The following is a 7,892-nucleotide window of genomic DNA, read 5'->3' as shown; positions in this document are numbered from 1 at the left end:
GGGAGGCAGAGGCAGGCGGATCTCTGTGAGTTCGAGGCCAGCCTGGTCTAGAAGAGCTAGTTCCAGGACAGGAACCAAAAGCTACGGAGAAACCCCGAAACTCTGTCTCAAAAATCCAAAAAACAAACAAACAAACAAAAAAAAACCTAACACTCCAAGTAAATTCCCTGTTGAGATCATTGATATGAGACACAGAGGGGGGTGGGGGCAGAGGGCAGAGAGAGAGAGACCTGACAGAAACCAACATTTTTGAGTGCTAGTTGACTTGGAAGATTAGGGATGCATTTCCCCCACGGTCTCCCTCAGTTATGAACTGTTGACATTTCTGTTTTGGTACCAGTAAATAAGACAGATAGAGCGACATCAGTCACTGTGTTTTACTACATTAACATTTCTCTAAAAGCTTCCAGGCCCAAGTGAACTTGTTGCAAAGTTAAATTGTATTGTTGAAAATGAAAGGAACAAATTTAAAAAAAAAAAAAAATGAAAGATTCTGTGGTCTTTAGATAAAAGGACTAATCTCACTCTACAGAAAAGATCCATACATGAGTCTTCAATCGGAGAAAAAAAAATTCCCAGAAGAATTTTCTTCATGTAATGATTCAGGTAAACACAACTTTAATCACACACACACACAAAGAATTTTATTCAACTTAAAGATTGCCATGGGATGTGTTGCATGAATTATCTGCAAAAGGGAAAAAAAAGCTTTAGCTTTATATATGAGAATACCCATGATATCATACTTAAATGCTTCTCAAAAACGACTTTCATCTTTGTTAGGATGTGACTTCCACTTGAGGTATTTGTTTCCACCCACATCTTATCTACAGGTCCCTGCCTTTCTGCTTTGACTCAGGTCTTCTGTCTGCAGATTCTTATTGAATATGCAAATATATAGAGCTGTATCATAATGGAGACTCAACACATGTTGGAACTGGCTGGCCTTGCCTTCCTTCTAGTAAGGCTCCCTCAGGATCAGTCTGTTCTGAACGGCCAGGGCATTTTTTTTTATTGAGTTATACATTTTTCTCTGCTTCTCTCCTTTCCTCTCCCCTCCAACTCTCTCCCGTGGTCCCCGTGCTCCCAATTTACTTAGGAGATCTTATCTTTTTCTACTTCCCATGGAGATTACAGCCATGTATGTCTCTCTTAAGGTCCTCATTGTTGTCTAGGTTCTCTGGGGTTGTGAATTGTAGGCTGATTTTCTTTGCTTTATTTCTAAAAGCCACTTATGAGTGAGTACATATGACATTTGTCTTTCTGGGTCTGGGTCTCACTCAATATGATGTTTTTAAAATCCATCCATTTGCCTGCAAATTTCAAGATGTCATTATTTCTCTCTGCTGTGCAGTACTCCATTGTGTAAATGTACCACATTTTCCTTATCTATTCTTTGGTGGAGGGGCATTTAGGTTGTTTCAAGGTTCTGGCTATGACAAACAATGGTGCTATGAACACAGTTGAGCACATGTCCTTGTGGTACAATTGAGCATCCTTTGGGTATATACCCAAAAGTGGTATTGCTGGGTTTTGAGGAAGGTTTTTTCCTAATTTTCTGAGAAACTGCCATGACATGATTTTATGTACACATTTTACATCCAATTTTATATACAATCCTTCTTACTAGGTAATAAACTCTTTGAGGACACACAATGTGTTTTATATACCCCAGTATCTTCACTGCAAGTCCCAGAACATGCACAGAAGAAACTAACAAAAGTGAATAATTGCTGGGCGGTGGTGGCGCACGCCTTTAGTCCCAGCACTCGGGAGGCAGAGGCAGGCGGATCTCTGGGAGTTCGAGGCCAGCCTGGTCTACAGAGCTAGTTCCAGGACGGGCAGCAAAGCTACAGAGAAACCCTGTCTCAAAAAACCAAACAAACAAACAAAAAAAAAAACAAACAAACAAACAAAAGTGAATAATTGGCCTATTGAATAGTCATCTAGTTCATGAGTTATTCCTTCTTTTTCTGTTATATTGTAGTCATGTCCAATACTACTACAATATAGAGGCTATAAACACCTAAAATGGGACTGGCGAGATGGCTCAGAGTTTAAGAGCACTGGCTGCTCTTCCAGGGGTCCTGAGTTCAATTCCCAGCAACCACATGGTGGCTCACAACCATCTGTAATGAAATCTGGTGTTCTCTTCTGTCATGCAGGCAGAACAGTGTATATATAATAAATAAATCTTTAAAAAAAACGCCTAAAATGCCTTATATGATGCATATGGTGTTATAAAATGTTTACTTTGTCTTCGCATCTGCAGAATGAATGACAGGATACTCAACACAAACATCTTAGCGAGGAATTGCTTTAGCTTCAGGCTTCCAGTGCTTCCATTCAGACTCTTGGCCCTGCGTACTTGGGCAGAAGACGACAGTGGTAGGGCATGAGCAAGGTCTCCTCTCATGGCAAACAGGAACCAGAGAAAAGGGTGCACGCAAGGGTCAGCCTTGCAATGCATACCCCCAGTTGTTTACTCCCTCCAACAGTTTCCATGAGCCCGAAGAAGGACCACCAGAAACCAGGCATGGTGGAGTACTACTTTGATCCCAGCACTCAGGAGGCAGAGTCAGGTGAAGACCCTGTCTAAGTAAATAAATAAAAAGTTTTAGAGATCTACCAGTTGGGGAATAGGGCATTTAACTCATGAGGCTGTGGGGAGGGGGGGGGTCATTTCATTTTCAAGACAACCACTGCATAATGCTGCCCATACATTAGTCATATACATTTTAGAGCTACCTCGGGACTGACTTCTACCTTTCGCTGTGAAAGCTGAGGCTCCCAGAGCTTTACTAACCTTTTCTGGTCACATCAGATAGTGATTTCCAGGAGTCTGACAGGTGCTCTTTTCACTTCCCCTGCATGGGTTCTCAGGAAGCCGGTGATGATGGCAAAGAAGAGTTCACCTGACAGACGGCTCTTTTTCTCCATCAGGGACTCACTTCCACCTCAGGCAGAAGCTGAAGGAGTGACTCACAATTCCCAGCAACAGTGCCAGCTTGGGCGCTGCAGTTCTGACCAGGAGGGTGATGATCACACCAGGGAGTCAGATGTCTGCTGGATTTAGAAAAGGCTCTATGGGTCATAAAGGGAATCAACACCACTAAAGGCTGTTTGCTGTACCGTGTCTCCTGCAGCATCTCTCCCCAGCCTTCAACCCAGCCAGGAGCATGGCTGCCAGAGGAGGAAGGACAGCAAGTGAGAGGTAGGTGTGACTCTCTCCCTTCCCCTCTTCCCACCCTAAAAGCAGTCAGGTTTCTGGCATTCTCTACAGAGGATGCATAGTCTAGACTGCTATCTTATAATAAAAGAATTTAACAACTTCAAAAGGCATTTATGTAGTTCAGAAAGATGCTGAGTTTTTCTAGAGTTTAAAATATTAAGCCAGGCCTGGTACTTTATAGGTTTGTAATCACAGCTAAGAAAGCTCAGGCAAAAGGATTTCAAGTTCAAGGGCAACAGGAGCAATTTAGTGAGATCCTGTCTCAAAATTCTAAGTTAAAGAAGGCTGGACACACACCTCTGTGAAGAAGCACTTGCCAAGCACTGTGAGGCCCTAGGCTGAATTTCCAGGACTACTGTAAATAGCAGTATCTCCTTGTCTCTTCTTACCATGCATAAGATACATAAAATGTCTATTTACAAGGCAAACATTGGATTAGAACAAAGATCTAAAAGAGAATGTCCCTTTTCAGTTAAAGCTAATATCATTGCCCAATCTTTTAAGCAGATTGACCAGATTGGTTCGCATCTTTCCCACCTGGATCCATTCCTGCCTCACCTCTCTTCCATCTTTTTGCTAACAGAGTGAGCCTCCCTTTCTGCCTCTCTTTCCTCTAATTTTCCTCCTGTTCTTTCCCTTGTGGGGAGGCATTCTAACCATTTAATGAACTCATTTGTTTGTTAGATTTACTCTTAAGCTTAATTTGAACAGCCTGTTTGCATAAAATAAAGATCAGAAAATGAAATTTTTAATGAACAAGGCTAAAAGAGCTATCCATTTTGTTGCTTACTAAGGTCACTCTAACAGCAGAGTATTAGGTTCAGTTGTTCTGAGAAACGTCTCACCCACCCACGCCATATGTCAGACAAATATGTACTCATTATGAGTTGACAGGAAGTGTCAAAGGTCTAAAAATGAATTGATTTTAAATATAAAGCCAGGCATCATAGCTCATATCTATAAACCTAGAATATAGGTTCATACCTATACTCCTGTACTGAGAAAGCAGGATGGCTGCAAGTTCAGGCCAGTGTGGCCTACATTGTGAGACAAAGAAAAGTCAGCATTGACCAGTAAGTCAATATCCTATTAGAGAAATAAGATATTTTGCTATTATAAATTATTATGTAGTCTGTCGGCTTACCATTATTTTAGTACCTTTATAGGAGGACTATGAGCACTGTTTTATTTTTTGAAAAAAAGAAAATTAGCATCATAAAGATTAACTGTTGCTTGAGATACCACAAAGATAACAATAGTACGGATTCCTAAAAATGAGTAAATTTTAAAAATATATCAATCCAAGCAAACTGGCAGAGAGAAGTCAAACTGGAGCCGTGCAAAATGATGTAATGATGAAACACAATCATTAACACAGCCACGAGGCTAATTACTTAACACTCTTTCTCATCTACTGGAGTCAGCAAATTTATCCCAAGGTGAATCAAAGGTAGAAGTGGAGCCCTGTCAGCGGAGAGCCGTGGGACACAGCTACAGACAAAGCCAGCCTGAGAAAAAGACCCACAAGCTCAATATTGAACTCATCCGGTGATGCTGGAAGACATCCAGAAAAGGTGTGCCTGCTTTTCATTTGCAAGTCTATAGTTTAACTCAATGCCCCAAGATGCTCCAGGTAACCTGGGAGCCTCAGGCACTGGACACAAATGGCCACTTGCTAAAGTCATGCCCCAGCTGCCAAGCTTGATGACTTGACCATGAGGACTCACGTTGTGGACAGAAACAACTGGATCCCACAAATTGTCCTCACACGCCATGGGCACACATGTAGGACTGTGTGGGGGTACACAGACATACACAGAATTAATGAACATGTAATTAATTAAATATATTTACATCCAAACTCCTGAAATTTGTGGGAATTTTTTTTTTTTTTGAAGGAAAATCCTTGAGCGAAACTGGAACCAGGCTTGGAGGCACAGCCCTGAAATCGCACACTCATGCAGCTGACACACGAGCGTCTCTAATTCAGGACCAGCCTGGGCTGCGTAGTAAGACTCCACCGCCAAAGCAAATTCTCTGAGGAAAAAAAATCATAATGGAAGATAGATATTTTACTTTTAATGATAAAATTATATTTGCTTATTAAGTAATAATTAGTACGTAGCACGGGTGATATGTGCCTCCTACATTCATTAGAACCAGGGAGTGTCAAAGCATTGACGGAAAGAAGCCGCCAATGCTGCCTTTATAGAACAGATACAGTGGCTCATGACTGTAGTACTGCATCACTACCAGGATCAGTGTGAGACCCTGAAAGAAAGAGCAGAGAGGGAGAGGGGAGAAGGAGAGGGACAAGAATGAAAAAGACTGAAGCGTCTAAAGAAGTGTCCTTTATTCTCCACTTTAAAGAACGTGATAGAAAAGAAGATAGGAAAATATATATTGTGGCACGAACAGCATCTTGATCTCATACTGAGGGCTTTTAAGGAATAGCAATTACAAAACTGTGGAATTTGTCTGCTTCTCCTTAGAACTGAGGCTATTTAGCATTTACAGCTGTTGTGTGGTTGATGAATTAGAGTGTGTGGGTTACAAAGAATACCAATGTAGAATAACTGAGTCTTACATTCTGGAACTGGACTCAAATTGCAAGCGACCTTGTACAGCTGGAAGACCTGCCCTAAGCAAGGTTTTTTAAACCACAAAAAAACTGTGGTGAGCTGGTGGGCAAACATTTTTAAATGAAGAAATCACTGTCCAGCATGAATCAAATGCCCATCAGTCAGCAGAGCAATTCCGCTAAGAAGCTGCACTTCAGAGCTGGGGTAACAACAATGCAACTGGAAACACAGAGCAGACAATGTGTCTCCTGCTGCTGCTATGAACCAAGACAAGGTTCAGAGCTGAAAGAAAGTAGTCTTCAGAGGGCATTTGGTCCCTGAGTAACACACAAGCCACCAGTCGCCCTATCACACCTTCTTTTTTGGGGGGGGGGGGGGGGAGAGCGGGAGTTGAGATAGGTTTTCTCTGTAGCTTTGGAGCCTGTCCTGGAACTAGCTGTTGTCAGAATGGTCTCAAACTCACAGAGATCCACCTGCTTCTGCCTCTCGAGTGCTGAAATTAAAGGTGTGTGCCACCACCGCCCAGCAAAAAGTTGTTTTGTTTAGTTTTGGTTTAGAGACAGGGTTTCTCCGTAGCTTTGGCGTCTATCCTGAAACAGGTTCTGTAGCCGCGGCTGGCTTTGAACTCGCAGAGATCTGTCTGTCTCTGCCTCCCGAGTGCTGGGATTAAAGACGTGTGCCACCACTGCCCAGCTCCTAACACACATTCTTAAAACTGAGACTGGTCAATATATCCAGTACTTACAAAATGTTTTTATATACAGTTGGTTGTGGTGGCACATCTTTAATCCCAGCATTGAGGTGGCAAACATAGATTGGTTTTTTTTTTTTGTTTTTTTTGTTTTGTTTTGTTTTGGTTTTTTGAGACAAGGTTTCTCTGTGGCTTTGGAGCCTGTCCTGGAACTAGCTCTGTAGACCAGGCTGGTCTCGAACTCACAGAGATCCACCTGCCTCTGCCTCCCAAGTGCTGGGATTAAAGGCTTGTGTCACCACTGCCCGGCGCAAACATAGATTGTTACATATGTGTTAAAGGTCAGTCTGGTCTACATAGCAAATTCCAGGCCACCCAGTCCTACAAGGTGAGAACTTGTCTCCTCTGTCCTCCCAAGAAGTTATATATGTTATAATGAAACAAGTTTTCCAATAGTCCCTGTGAGTAAAGGGGGGTTTCATAGTATTAAAACCAGAACATGGCTTCCTTATTGTCTTAATTAAATGGTAAGGAAATTGTGTCTGTAACTAACATTAGAGGCTTTTTCCAATTGTGTATATGCCAGTATTTCTTCGCAGGTGAAGTTATGAGATAAACTGAATGTGACTACAAATAAAAAATGTTTTTAAAAAATATGATCCCTAGAGCAACCCAAAAGCATAATAGCGTCAGATGAATTAGTCACAGTGATCGTGTCCACGTGTATCAAAGATCAGCAAGCGAATAGCTTTCCCGAACATTTGGACTAGGTAAAAGTCAATACTATGTTTATTTGGGGCACAGGTCACGTTGTCTCCCTGTTTTGCTGGTACTTGTTTTGCCAGCCACAAACGCTTAAGTTATCTTATTAATGTCACAAAGGGTAGATTACAGAAAAGGATTGGATTAAAATAATTATGTTAAAAATATCTGATCTCGCCGGGCGGTGGTGGTGCACGCCTTTAATCCCAGCACTCGGGAGGCAGAAGCAGGCGGATCTCTGTGAGTTTGAGACCAGCCTGGTCTACAAGAGCTAGTTCCAGGACAGGCTCCAAAACCATAGAGAAACCTTGTCTCGAAAAAAAAAAAAATATCTGATCTCAGGGACCTCCAAGAAAATGAATCCTCCTTATTTTATTTATAACTTAACCCAAACTTTGAGACAAATGGTTTAGAGTCTCCTCTATGATGTTAGTGTTCATTGAGTTTTAATCTCAAGGATAATAAATGCACAGTAGCAATTCCTACTTTATGGAAGAGAAACAGCACTATAAGGAAAGGCAAGCCTGATTATTATTTACTATTTGTGATTTTTCAGTACAGTCAACCTTCCATATAAGCATCCGGCATTCATGGATTCAGCCAATCATGGATACAAAATTGGGAG

Source organism: Microtus ochrogaster, linkage group LG2 (genome assembly GCF_000317375.1).
Source record: "Microtus ochrogaster isolate Prairie Vole_2 linkage group LG2, MicOch1.0, whole genome shotgun sequence".
Classification (NCBI taxonomy): Eukaryota; Metazoa; Chordata; class Mammalia; order Rodentia; family Cricetidae; genus Microtus; species Microtus ochrogaster.
This window is presented reverse-complemented; position numbering follows the sequence as displayed.